General features: G+C 36.4%; 2 long non-coding RNA genes across 5 annotated transcripts in view; one reads left to right on the top strand and one right to left on the bottom strand.

Annotated features, from left to right (window-relative positions):
• LOC116079897 overlaps nt 1-1201 on the bottom strand; it is a 57425-nt gene extending 56224 nt beyond the window's left edge. Inside the window, exon 1 of one of the 2 annotated variants that reach the window (XR_004114193.1) lies at nt 1060-1201. This is a non-coding gene — a long non-coding RNA (uncharacterized LOC116079897). The remainder of the gene's footprint in view (nt 1-1059) is intronic. The other variant, XR_004114194.1, reaches the window with a different exon arrangement.
• The window catches only part of LOC116079898, a 66031-nt gene extending 51657 nt beyond the window's left edge, over nt 1-14374 (top strand). For 2 of the 3 annotated variants that reach the window (XR_004114197.1, XR_004114195.1), the window contains exons 4-5: nt 9194-9251; nt 14337-14354. This is a non-coding gene — a long non-coding RNA (uncharacterized LOC116079898). Of the gene's footprint in view, nt 1-9193; nt 9252-14336 lie in introns of all 3 variants that reach the window. The other variant, XR_004114196.1, reaches the window with a different exon arrangement.
• The last annotated feature ends 366 nt before the right edge of the window (nt 14375-14740 follow it).

Genomic DNA, 14740 nt, shown 5'->3' with positions numbered 1-14740 from the left:
TATACTCACGGATTGGAGCCTAGCCCAATTGACATAATATAGGTTCCCTGAAGCAGCTGATGGGAGTAGATACAAAGACCCACAGCCAAGTATTAGGTAGAGCTCAGGGAACCCTGTAGAAAAAAAGAGGAAAGATAGAGGAAGTAGAGAGTTAAAGGACACCAGGAGAAGGTGACCGACAGAATCAGCTTAGTAGGGCTAATAGGTGCTCACAGAGTCTGAAATACAACCATGTATCCTTTATAAGTGTGCACTAAACCCTCTGCGGATACGCTTTGGTTATCCAACTTTAGTTCGTTTTTTGTTTGTTTGTTTGTTTTTTGTTAAACTCCTTATAGTAAAACTGGGGTTGTCTCTGACTCTCTTGCCTACTCTTGAGGCTCTTTCCCTCACACTGAATTGCCTTTTGTCAGCCCTGATATGAGGGTTTATGTATAGACTTATAGCATCTTACTGTGCTGTGTTTTGCTTATATCACTGGGAGCAGGCTCCTCTCTGAAGGAAAAGAGGGCCTGTAGATCTGACAGAGAGGGGAGTTGGTAGGGGGGTGCTTGGGAGGAGGGAAAGCTTGGAAGGAGGGAAAGCTTGGAAGGAGGGAAAGCTTGGAAGGGCAGGTGCTTGGAAAGAGAGAAAGCTTGGAAGGGAGGGTGCTTGGAAGGAGGGAAATTTATTTTTATAATAACTGTTTCAAGTATCTGAAACTAGAAAGCAAAGCAAAGCAAAACACACCTGGCTCAGAATCTTCTCCGGCCCCAAGCTAACCTGTGGATCACGATGTAAGATCTCAGCTACTGCTCCAGTTCCTTGCCTGTCTGCCCACTTGGCTATCCAACTACACCCAGCTCCCTTCCTTGATGGTCATTGACTAACCCTCTGAAATTGTAAGCACTGATTTTGTTTATAAGTCCCCTTAGTTATGTTTGTTCTTATAACTCCACCTTTTTCATACCTTCCTCTTACCCTCTTTTGAGAAGGAATTTCTCCAAAATTAAATAGTTCTACCTTGGAGATAGGCTCAGGAATTAAACAGATTTTACAAAAGTTCAGTAAATAACTCACAAGATATAGGAAGCTCATAGAGATGCCCCCTAACCACCTAGCACAGCCAGCTACTGATTTCCAATCATTCTTGGTCCTGTTTCCCAGGTGTCTATGGGGGTGACTTTAACTGTCACTCCTAACAGTGGTGATATAGAATCTGAAGTGGCCACCTCCCATAGACAATCAGGACATCCAGTGCAGGGATAAGCACACTAACCCATCATCAAAACTTTCAACCCAAACTTTGTCCTGTCCACAAGAAAGGCAGGAACAAACATAGAGACTGGGGAAAAGGCCCACCAATAGCTGGCCCAACTTGAGACCCACCTCAATGGCAAGCAACAATGCCTGGCACTACTAAAGATAATCTCTTATGCTTACAGACAGGAATGTAGTGTATCTGTCCTCTGAGAAACTTCACCAGGCAGCTGATGACACAGATACAGAACCCCATAGCCACACATTAGTGGGGGCTAAGGGACTTTAATGGAGGAGTTGGGGGAAGGATCAACAGCTCTGGAGGCGATAAGAATTCCACAGGAAATAGCCTGGACCCTTGGGCCCTCTCAGAGAGTGAACCACCAACCAAACATCACACACTGACTGGACCTAGGCCTCTGGCACATAATAGCAGAGGTACAGCTCTGTCTTCATGTGGATACCGTAACAGGAGCAGGAGCTATCGCTAAAGGGTGAATCTCCATCCTCTCAGAGAAGGGGCAAGAAGCCCGAGGAGATGGGCTGTGTGAAGGAGACACTAGGAGGAGGAGGACTAGCGAGGGGCGTGTAAAGTGAATAAATAAACAAACAAAAATAAACAAATAAATGGAAAACAATAAAAGGAAGAGGAAAAAGAAAAAAGAAAGGAAATTCTTGAAACTAACAATACCCCTTTTGTGGTTTGTGTAAGCAGTAGGAATTGCTAGAAATAGATGAGTATAGCTATCTGCAGGCCCTGTGAGGCCCTTCAGAGATGCATTTTTCTTGAGTTTATAGTTACGTTTGGTTGTGATACAGCATCCTTTGAGTCATCTATGATCCTGTACATGATCCCAGTGAACTGAGAACTTCCCTAAACTGGGTGTGAGTGGAATTGTCCTTTAATTTGTCATTGATGCCATATCTGAGGCGCATAGATTTCTGTTTACATCTCTCCAAGAGAGTCATGCAACACTGTCCTCATCCATTCTTAGTTCCACTACTTCAGTTGCTTTTTTCCAACCATAAAGTATACCTTCATTGGTTCAGTGATATTAGTGGCATTATTTCATTTTCAACTGCTGACAGATTTGTGACTCTTCGAATTTTAAAACGGGTTAAGTTCATATTAGTTTAAAGTGTGTCATAGGAATTTATTTGTATTATTTATTAAAATAAACATTTATTTTACTTACTTACAAAATAAAAAGAATACTTTATATACCTCCTTTCAGAATACTAAATTCCTATCTGAACAACTTGAAAAATCAGACTACTGTTATAGAACATAACCATTTTCTTATATTCGATGTTTTATTTAGCTTTCCTTAGTAGGAAAAACTGTGAAGAAATGGAGGTATATAGAGTATGCGTATATGTTACTGCTGCTAAATATCATATCATCCAATGGAAATTTGGTTTTCTTCTAGTTCTGTGTTTTTCTGTTGACAATACTGACAGCATTTTCCCCCAAATGGTGCCGACGGTTGGTACAATTGGTATTTAGTAAAATTCTATTTCTTACATCACTATTTTGTATTTTATTCTGAATTCAGAATGGTAAGACATTGCTTTCAGATCATATGCCAATGAACCAATGAGCAAATGGAAAAGTAATGGTGAAATCATGGATTTTTGTCCTTGTTCTTTACTGGAACAATCACTTCTTTTTACTTTCGAGCCCGGAGGCTTTTATTCACTCTCATTTAGACTTATACACATGTACATGACTTAACTCCTCTTCTTGTTATAAATACCAATTCTTTAATCATTGTGAAGTTATCTACTTTATGTATAGGTAAGGAAGATTATCTATCCAAGGTTTAATTACACTGAATATATACACATGATCATAGTATAAATATATCAAAGTAAAATATCAAAAATAGTGCCATTTTTATCATAATTTTAATATTTTGTTTGCTCACATTTAATCATATCGTAGAAAATTTTGATTTCTTTTCCTGAAGTGTAATGAGCTTTCTACTTAAAATTTAATCTAACCTGACATTTATAAGCACAAATGTTTTTAGGTGTTTATGGGATATGCTGATCTCATTATATCTGGGGCAGCTGCCACTGAGCAGCAACAATAGTATACAGAGGCCTGATTGCTAAGCAGGGAACTCTGCCAGTCTAAATATACTACACCTGATGTATATCAGCTACCTTCTGGGCGGCAAGGGCACATCTCCAGAATCCTGATACTGCAACCTCAACAGCCTTATGAACTATAACTTGCCAAGGCAGCAGGAGAGTTAGCTCCTGGGAATAGGGGCAGGTGGCAACCATTTCCACCAGGCATGTTGATAGAATAAGTGCATACATTCAGATAAGTTCTGAATGGGAGCCAAGAATATTCTCTTCTTGCCAACTAACCTCTTGCTATTCTGTCTCCTCACCTGCTTCCTCCCACGGGAGCTATCCAAGCAATCTTTACCAGCTGCCCTGCTGGAGACAGCTCTGCTGTGACACTGAACAAAAGCTGCATGTGAAACTGTGTAGACACAATGAGTGCCTCACTGTTCGTATGAGTTCTAGATGATTAGGGTTTCCTCTAATCTTTTGAAACATGATGTCATGGGATGTGGTCTGAATGTCCTTTAGAACTATTCTGATTTGTCATAAACTTTATTTCATATTTTAAGAAGTATAACAAAGAACAATTAGAGTAATGCAATTAATGTCTGGATGGAACTGTATTAATTAAATAAACTTTGCAGGTATAGGTTACCACTGATCAGTTGTCTTGTTAATCTGGCTTCTTTATTCTCCTTGAGGTTTAATCTTTTTAAATTAATAAAGTCTAAGAGGAAAAATCTGTTCTCAAAATTCACCTATGTGCTATGCTTTTATTAATAATATATGGATAATACGCGAGCAACAGAATCTGCTGGGAACTAAGTAGTCAGAGCACACCCTAAGGCACAGCCTTGGACCCACACTAAATAATAATCGTCATTTTGAATAGGATCACCATCACTATGTCAATCCATATCACATTCTAAATCTCTATCTACATCCAACTCTATATTCATATCAATACCTATCTAATCTATACCATCTGCCAAATCTACCAAACTATATCTGTAGCATCCCTGTATCACTATAACTATATATGTTAAGCTGTCCTTGGCATGCTTTTGTGTCAGCAATTTTCTAGTACAGGTTGATATTGAAATTAGTGGAGAAAGACAAAAAAGGACCAATGCCTGGGACTTCCTGGCACGTCCTGTTTGAATTGCTTTGGAACCCTTCAAATTGTTGTAATTAATAAAAACAAATCATTTTCAAATACTTTGAGGAGCCACAATTTAACCACACATGATGGAATTTAATCAAACACAATCACAACCATCATGTATGAATCTAGAATGAAGCTGTGAGGCAGCTAATTTAGTGGAAGAAAAGCTCTTTTAGAGATTCCTAAAGAACTTTATCAACAGCAGCTTTTGCAGCTATTTTTGTTAAAGATAAAACATACTGTCACAATTTGATTTTGAGACAAGATATTGATGTATTGATATAATTATAAGTTATTAATGGCTATAAAATGATTTTGCTTCCTTTAAAAGACTTTTTCTATGAAATCTGTAAGTTATTGAAAGTTAAGAAATATATAATCTTTTGTTTTCTCATCAATTTTCATAAGTGAAGATTGAAGTTATATTTAGAAAATGAAATCAGGCAACATCCCTCAAATCTACTCATATGCACTTAGTAATAGAAATAAGAATGACAGAAAACAAATGCCACATCTTAGTTATTTATAAAAGTTTTATTAAAATTGTATAAACAAACAATAGGTTAATGGTTGCAAGAGGCAGGAGACGGTACAAAATTGATAAAGAGCAAAATATGTCACGTTTATAAGATGATTGATTTCTGACTATCTGGTTTACACACGCCTGCTGGCCATTGCTACTAAGTAACTTCATTACCCACTTCCTTCAAACAAATACACAAAAAAGAAAAGAAAAAACACACACAAACAGAGAGAGAGAGAGAGAAAGACAGAGAGAGACAGAGAGAGAGACTGAAGAAAATGGAGAGGCAAACCAAAAGTAGGAAAAAAGGGGGCAGGGAAGGAAGGGAAAAAATGATGAGTAGACATGATAGATGTTGATACGTTAATTGTCCTGAACTTGGTGATAGCTTTACTATATCAACATATTAAGTTTAAGCCTTAGACATTCTCAATTATTTGCTAATCACACAGTCACAGTAAAAGAACATTAACAATTTTTAAAACTCTATGTAGCTGAAATGAGGCACACATATTTAAAACTGTGCTATAAATATAGTTACAAATGCTATGATTTCTATATAAAAGGCACAAAAAGAAGAAAGGCCTTTATGTATAACCATATGCCAGTTTTATTATGTAATTTCCTCCATTATATTTTCTTTATTACATTGTCAGATCTTTGGAGAACATTGATTTCTTGAAATCTGGAGCTCTGGAAGCTTCTAATGTCATTGTAAATCAATTAAGGAGAATTCTCCCAAAGCTACTGCCTAGAAGAGTCACGTGTTAAAATACTGGTGAAACTTTACTAAAACACCAAATCTTTCTCAAGATTAATTTAAATCACTTGATACATTTCATTACTTATTGAGAAAATATTTTGCCAAGAAATTTAGGAAGTTTGAAAATCACTCTTTTCTCTCTCTCTCTCTCTCTCTCTCTCTCTCTCTCTCTCTCTCTCTCTCTCTTTCTCTTGCTCTCTCTCTTGCTCTCTCTCTCTCTGTCAGGTAACTAAGTAAGAAGCAAAGGTAGGAGGATTTTGTGAGTTCAAGGTCTGCCTCTTCTATGTAGTGAGACTTTGTCTCAGAAAATAAAATAAGCAACAAAACAATTAGCAAGTCATAGAGCATTTTTTACACCACTGAATATAATTTTGGTATAACTAATATTACTATGTACTGATTTAAAAACTTCATAAATAAAAGACAAAAAGAATTCTCAGGAGCTTATGCTCATCAAAGTAACTAAGATACTTGTGAATCATAAAACTTTGGAAAATAGACTATAAAAATAGGATTAATAATAAAGTTAAATTACTGCATACAAACTTCCATAGATTGATTTGTGGGGGACCACAAATTGTTTTAAGATGAGAGTGGAATTTAGTGTTGGATTGTCATTAGTGAAACTATTGAAATACATGCTTATGTTTGTCTATAGCAGTGGTTCTCAACCTTCCTAAAGTTGTGACCCTTGACTACAGTTCCTCATGTCGTGGTGAACCCCAATCATTAAGACTTCATAATTGTAATATTGGTACTGTTATCAATGTACTGTAGGTATTTCTGGAGAAACATTATAGAAATACACTTCTCTAAACATTGCTTAAAGCAGTATTTTCTATGGTGAATATGTATCATTTATTTTTTATTAATTCATCAAATCATACGCACTTAGGTTGTTTATGTTTCTAAGCTATTGTGACTAGTGCTACAAAGAACATGGATGGACAGATATCTCTTTGATGTATTAGCTTCATTTCATTTGGATTTATGGAGAAGTATTGGAATTTGTCCTATGTAGTAGCTCCCATCTTAGTTTCCGAGTAATCTCTTTTGCTTTCACTAGTTTTGATAAATTTACATTCTCCCCCAGGTTTGATTAAGGTTCCCTTTCTCTATACCAAGGGTTTTCAACATCCCTAATGCTGCAAAAGCTTAGCATAGTCACTCAGTTATGGTGACATCTAACCATAAAATTATTTCATTGGTACTTCATGACTATAATTTTGCTACTTTTATGAATCACAATATAAATATCTGATATAGAGGACATCTGATATTCTGCTTTATATTCTTGTCACATTGTAGTCTTTAGTCTTTCACCAGCACTTGGTATCTTTAGTATTTCTGACTGGGAACACTTTTCCTTGCGTGAGGCTCTACTTCATCATAGTTGTGCTTGGTATTTTCTAGAAAATACATCAATTTAATTTTTTTTTCCTCCAAACCTACTGTCGTTTTTTAATAAATTATTTCATTTATTTACATTCCAAATGTTGCCCCCTTTCTGGTCCTCCCACCATGACTTCTTCATCTCCTTCCCCTCCCCTTTGCTTCTGAAAAAGTGCTCCCCAACCCACCCACTCATCCCTACTCACCTACCCATCCCCACCTTAACCTGACCAGCATCCTCTTTCCCTGAGTCATCAAGTGTCTACAGGATTAAGGGTGCCAGACAAGGCAGTCCTCTGTTACATAAGTGCCAGGGGCCACTGACCAGCCCATGTATGGATTTTGCTTGGTAACTTAGCCTCTGGGAGCTCTAAGGGTTTTGGGATAGTTGATACTGTTGTACTTCCTATGGGTTTGCAATCCCACTCAGCTCCTTCAGTCCTTCCCCTAACTCTTCCATGGGGTCCCTGACTTCAAAGCAGTGGTTGGCTATAAGTATCTGCATCTATCTCACTCAGCTGGTGCTAGAGCCTCTCAGAGGACATCATTGCTTGCCTCCTGTCTGTAAGCATAACTTGGCATCAGGAATAATGCCAGAGTTTGTTGCCTGTACATGAGATGGATCCCAAGTTGGTCTGGTCACTGGATGGCCTTTCCTTCAGTCTCTGCTCCATTTTGAAGATGTGTGGGTGGCCCCATGCTTCAACAAAGGACCATGCCTCTCTGCTGGAGGTGCTCTCTTCAGGTTCCATCTCCCCACTGTTGTGGATAAAGTCATCCCTATTGAGTCCTGAGAGCCTCTCACATCCCAGATATCTGGGACTACTAGAAGTTTCCCCTGATGCTCCCTACCCCCTACTGCCTCCTATTTCCATTCATTCTTCTGGCCCTCTGCGCTTCTCTCCTGTTTCCTCCCATACCTGATCCTACTCCCTTTTTCCTTCCCATCTCCCTCCCATTTCCCACCCAGATGTCTCCCTCCCTCTTCCTCCAATGATTATTTTGTTCCCCCTTCTATACTGGATTGAAGTACCCACACTTGGGCCTTCCTTCTTAAGCGTCCCACATTCTGTGACTTGTATGGTATTCTAAACTTTTTGGGTAATATCCACTTATCAGTGAGTACATACCATGCATGGCTTTTTGGGTCTTAGTTACCTCACTTGGAATGATATTTTCCAGTTTCATTCATTTGCATATAAAATTCATGATGTCCTAGTTTTTGACAGCTGAATAGTATTACATTGTGTAAATGGACCACATTTTCTGTATCTATTCTTCAGCTGAGGGACATTTGGATTGTTTCCAGCTTCTGGCTATGACAAATAAGGCTTCTATGAACACAGTTAAGCATGTGTCCTCTTGGTATAGTGGAGTATCATTTGGGTATATGCCCGAGAGTGGTATAGCTTGGTCTTCAGGTAGAACTATTTCCAATTCTCTAATGAGCCACCAAATTGATTCTCATAATTGTTGGAGAGATGGCTCACTGGTCAAGAGTCCTGACTGGTCTTCCAGAGGTTCTGATTTCAATTCCCAGCAATTACATGATAGCTTACAACTATCTGTAACAGGATCCAATGCCCTCTTCTGGTGTGTCTGAAGACAGGTACAGTGCACCCATTGTCTTTTGTTTTCTAAGGTTTTCAAAGATATCAACTTATAACTATTGTCTATTTTAAATAATATTTTTAATATTTTATATTGATTATTTTAATTTATCATATAATCTGTAGGGATAAAGTTTTAAAATTACACAGCATTGCTAAAGTTTTGGTTGCTATAACAATTATATTCTGTCTTCAAAGCATAGCACAAGCCTTTCCAATTATTAAATATCTAAGCATTCTTATGCATTGAGAAGAGAGGTCATATTTGTGTGTGTGTGTGCATGTGCATGTGTACGTGCGTGTGTGTGTGTGTGTGTGTTTATGTGTATGTTTATTGCTTGAACCCGTATTTGTAGTTCTGCATGTGATTAGGCTCATGAACATGTGGAGTCCAGAGGCCAATCGCTGTGATTTTCCCACAGGTCCCAGACACCTTGTTCTTCAACAGGGTCCCTTACTGACCTGAAGGGATCTGATTAGGTGAGTCTGCCTGGCCAGGTTCAGCATCCCTAAAAGTGAGCCTGTAAATGTGTGCCACCATGCCTATATTTAAAGGTTCTTTAAATCGACACAAACATAAGATTGTTCAAGGGGCCACCAGTACTGATAGTGTAAAATTGTATTTTAGAAAGATATCCTGGTCTTTTACCATGCTATATCAACATTCCAAATATATTTTTAAAAGAGGAATTCTCCTCTAAACTGAAGATTATTTTATCATAAAAATTTTAATGTGAAAAATGTCTCATTTTTATAGCAAATGAGACAGGTTTTGAAACCTCAGAACTGACACTGTAGTTTGCACATTTTACAAGCTTTAATGTGATTGTTGACTTTTGCGCATTATGAAGTGTAGTACTTTTATTTTACATTCAAATGATTGACTTCATAATTTTTGCATTCTATTAAGTGCTTGGTTTACAAAAAGGAAAATCTTGATTTACAAAAAGGATATAGAACCTTCTTGTTGATTCATTTAATTCTCTCTTTTCTGTTTAGGAAGCTTTCTATAGCCTATTAAGCTTCTTAGATTGCAATATATGACATTGGTGAGTCCGCAAATGAGCCCTGGAAATCAGGTCAATGCTGTGTTCGATGTGCTTTTGAAACAAAAAGCATTGTATAGATTTAAAACGTTCCTCAATTTCCTACTTCATTGGCATTTGCCCAATAACAAGGAGATAATTGTAATATCATCCAAGAGTCTTAAAAGAAAAAGCAACACAAACCATGTCTCAAAATTTCAGTTATCTTGTAATTTAAGCAATTTATAATGCTATATTATTTACATTTCAAATGTTTTCCCCTTTCCAATTCTCCCCTTCAGAAACCCCCTAACCAATGCTCCCTGCCTCTATGACGGTGTTCCCCATACCCACCCACTCCTGTCTTCCCTCCCTGGCATTCCCCTACACTGGGGGATCAAACATCCTCAATCCCACCATATTACTTCTTATTCTTTATTTCTTTCTAAATTAAGAAACAAAACAAAAACATAAAGAAATGTATTTTCATAAATGTTATTTTTGTTGATAAATGAAAAAGAGGTTTCAGCAATAAGATTCATAATTAAAGAGTAGGTTTCTCACTGGGGCCTAGTGACTTCTGAGACTGTCTTTTGACCAGATTTTAGCTCCAGGTATTGGTTCATGCTATGAATTGCTCTTTAAATCCAGTCAGAAACTGGTTGGTTAAACCTGTCATAATCATGCCACTATTATACCAGTTGAAATATCTTCCCTGACAGGTTGTTATTATAAGTCACAAAGAACATGAAAGTGTAAGAATGTTTTTCCTTTTCTTCTTTGATAGATGACGTTCATATTATTAACGTTTCAGTTCATATCAGTTTTTTTTTTTTAGTTTATATGGATAATTTATTTTTTCTTTATTTGCAATATCTCCTTTCCAAGGTTCCCCTCCAAAAAAAAAAAAAAAAAGAAAAAAAACAAAAAGTAAAACAAACCCCTTTTCCCTCCTCCCTCCCCTTACTCACCATCCCCCGCCCAACCCGCTTACTGGCCCTGGCATTCCTCTACACTGGAGCATAGAACCTTCATGATATAGCTGTCTCTTGAGAGGCTCTGACAGTACCCGAATAATACAGAAGTAGAGGCTCACAGCCATCCATTGAACTAAGTATAGGGTCCCCAATGAAGGAGCTAGAGAAAGGACCCAAGGAGCTGAAGGGTTCGCAGCCCCTAAAGATGAACAACAATATGAACTAACTAGTACCCTCAGAGCTCCCAGGGACTAAAACTCCAACCAAAAAATACTCATATCAGTTTGATTTTTCCATATCTTGTGCACAAAGCAGTCTTCAGGGCATTAACATCTAGTTAGATGAGGAGAAAGCTGTGGTAGACATTTGCACTTGGAATAGTGAAAGAATTCATTATCCCTTTGAGCCTCACCTGGAGAAGACTGACAATTTCCCATGGTTCTGAAGCTTTGATTTGTGATATGGCTGGAAAATAACAACACACATTCACTTAGGACTTCATATACTCAAGGCTTCCTCCACTCCCCCACAGTCTATCTTAACAGTGCTTAAGATAGAAGTTTATTTTTAAATCACAGAGTACCTATAAATAAAAGGAGAAATCTAAAATATTGCTCTTAATTGGCATATAACTAATGGGGAAACATCCTCATCTAATTGAAAATGCAAGGAGGTAGTGTGGTACTTAACCCTCAATTAATGATGAATCCATCAAAGAAAACACGAAGAAATAAAAAGAAAAGAAAAATGGACTTAAAAGACTGTGTGTATTTATAGTAAAAGATATCCACATTATTCAGTGTTCTAACTTGATCTTTTTTCTAGTCAACATTGGATATCAAATCACCAGAAATGGGTCATAATGATGCACATGAATATCACTGTTGTTTCCATGTATTGTCAGATGAAAATATAAAATAATGTTTCATCAACATGGTTTTGAGATTCTTTTTTAAAACAACAATAAGGCAGGATACTTACTATTGCTATACTTACAGAATATTATAATCATAAATTTCAATAGATCTCATATCAACAAATTACATGTACACATCAATATTAGGAAGTATACTTTTCCTTCTTTTCTGCTTGAATACTATAATGTATTGTTTGAAACATAACTGCCAAAACTATATTAGGTTACCATGATTACTTCAAATACCATTAGTATCAAGTATATATGGAGAATGAAATTCACTATAGTCTTTAATTCACTTTAGAGAGGATTATTAACTAACCAGCTAGAAGTAGCCTTTCTAATCTCAGACTCAGAGAATAAATGATGATGATGCCATTGTCTTCACTGAGATCTGCTGCTTACCCACTTGACCTTTTTCACCTTTCTGTACATACCAGTAATAAATGCCAGAAGAACATCTGGACATCCTGCTTTCCCAAAGTCTCTAGAGCTCTTTTTGCTGCTCTGAGCTTTATCTTTATTTAACCTTTTACTTTTTTAATGAAAAAAGTTTGTCTCACGATCAGCAATTCTTTACCCCTAGTGAACTTTTGTCACTATCTCTTATTTAAATACTTAAGGTTCAAGCAATGTGATTTTGCCAACTTATGCAATTATTTTGTTTATACTTTTTCCAAAATAGTACTTTGTTGATCTTCAATATGAGATTGTTGAGTTAGATTCTCTCTGTGTGCAGAATACTCCCGTTAGGTGAATTTATCAACATAGGAAGCTAAGTTAGCTTTTAGCAAATCAACATGTATTTTATGTAGTAATATTTTATAAAGTATAAATACTTTGACTTTCAAAAATAAAGACATGAATAATTTCATAATTTGTGAGCACAAAACCTTCTGACAAACTATTCAAGATCATCTACCAATCTTTTTGATCATTAGCATGAACTTTGAAGATATCAAATAAAAAAACAAAGCCCTTTCGAATCAGGTATCACAAAATATAGATATTAGATACATTTTCACAAACCAAAATAAAGCAAAGCTGAAGAAAAATGAAAGCATGAGTAATTTGGCAAATCACATTCAGAGACTGTGGTGTTTCTTAAATATACCTCACTCTGATGGTACCACATGCTGAATTATGTAGCTCATGTGGAAAAAATCTATTAGAAAGCATTTGAAAATATGAAAGATGGTAAAAGAACAAATACAGAGAATAGAAAAGTTGTATTACAATACTAAAAATTATTAAAGTTATACTTTTCTCATTATGCTAACAGTCAGTATTCATGTAGAAGAAATAACCACTGCAATGGCGTGTCTACTTTGGGTAGAAATTACCTTCCCTCAGGAATGTCAATTTCTTTTGAGAAAATAATTATTTCTTGTCACATATATCAACAGGTTCTTCTTAGATAGTTAGCATTCTGATATAAGTCATAACATCTATTGATTAATGTCAGTTCAAATTAGCATCTTTCTATATAAATAGTGATTTTCAAGACCATGTGTATTAACAAGTGTAATGAGAAAAGGTCTCATCATAATTTCAATAATAGTAATTCTTACCCTGAAAAACATCAGCTTCATGTATGGGAAGTAATATCAGCATCATGGAACACTTTGATAAAAATTATGAAAAACAAATAGAATAATGCATGCTATCAGATTATAAAAGTTACCTCATCACATTTCTTTAGAATATTTTGCTTCCTGAATTCCAGATTATTAATTTCTCCCATATTTATCTATTGCTCCTACAAACTATTCTGGTGAATATTTACTTACAAATGATCTTTATTATAACCTTTCATGTCTTGGGTCCAAGAACTGTGAGTAAGGGTTAGTGATGGGATGAAGAAATCATAGATACATACAGAAAAGCTGGGACTCAGTGGTCTGTATTCTGTTATGAAGAAAATATAGCACCCCATAATCTCCATGTGTTTATACAGGCTGCTGAACAAAGAGTCAGAGTTATTACACTCAGATAGGTAAGAAGATGCTGTTATACATAATACTGAATATATAGGTAAGTTTAGCCAATTTCATTAGGAACAGTCTCTGTCCACAAGAAGTCTTAAGGGCATTAACATCTAGTCAGAGGAGGAGAAAGCTATGGTAGACATTTGCACTTGGACCAGTGAAAGAATTTGCTATCCCTCTGTGCCTTACCTGGGGAAGGCTCTGACAATTCCCCATAGTTCTGAAGCTTTGGTCTGTGATATGGCTGGCAAATATCAACAACACACGTTTACTTAGGGCTTCATATACTCATGGCTTCCTCCACTCCCCACATTCTGTCTTCACAGTGTTTAAGATAGAAGTTTATTTTTAAGTCACTTACACAGTGCCTATAAATAAAAAGAGAAATCTTTACTTACTTTTCTCTGAGTGAGAATTTACTAAGATTCCAAATGATCTACTGTGGCGAGCCGCAGCTGCCACTATATATATATATATGTATGTGTATATATATATATATATATATATATATATATATATATATATATATGTATGTGTATATATATATATATAAAACACCTGGTCTCCGGCCAGAGCAGAGAGCATTGAGATAAACAAGCCTTAGTTGGAAAAGCTGTGTGCCTCTAGTTTATGATGCAAGTTGGTATGATTTCTTGTAGCCTATTATGCTTTGCCACGTAGCCGATGATGATTGGGACCAGAGAAAGTATTTAACCCACAAGAGCTGGAGGGAGAAAAAAAGTATTGAGTAAGTAATAGAATAGTAAGTATGTAGTATAGTAAGTAAGAGAGAATAAGAATTAGGAGTAAGTATGTAGAATTGGGGCTGGTGATGGGTTAGGAGAGATTTAGGAGTAAGTATGTAGAATTAGGGCTGGTAATGGGATAGGAGAGAAGATGTAGATATAGAAGTAAGATGTAAGGACAGATGTAAGATGTAGAATTAGGAATAAGTATGTAGCTAATAAGATGTAACTAATAAGATGTAAGTAGCAATAAGTAAGATGTAAGAAGAAGAAGATATAGAAGAATATAAAGAAGTTAGCTAGAGAAGAAGTAAAAA

Source organism: Mastomys coucha, unplaced genomic scaffold (genome assembly GCF_008632895.1).
Source record: "Mastomys coucha isolate ucsf_1 unplaced genomic scaffold, UCSF_Mcou_1 pScaffold6, whole genome shotgun sequence".
Taxonomy (NCBI): Eukaryota; Metazoa; Chordata; class Mammalia; order Rodentia; family Muridae; genus Mastomys; species Mastomys coucha.
Note: the sequence above shows the minus strand (reverse complement) of the source record. Positions and strands in the feature narration are given on the sequence as shown.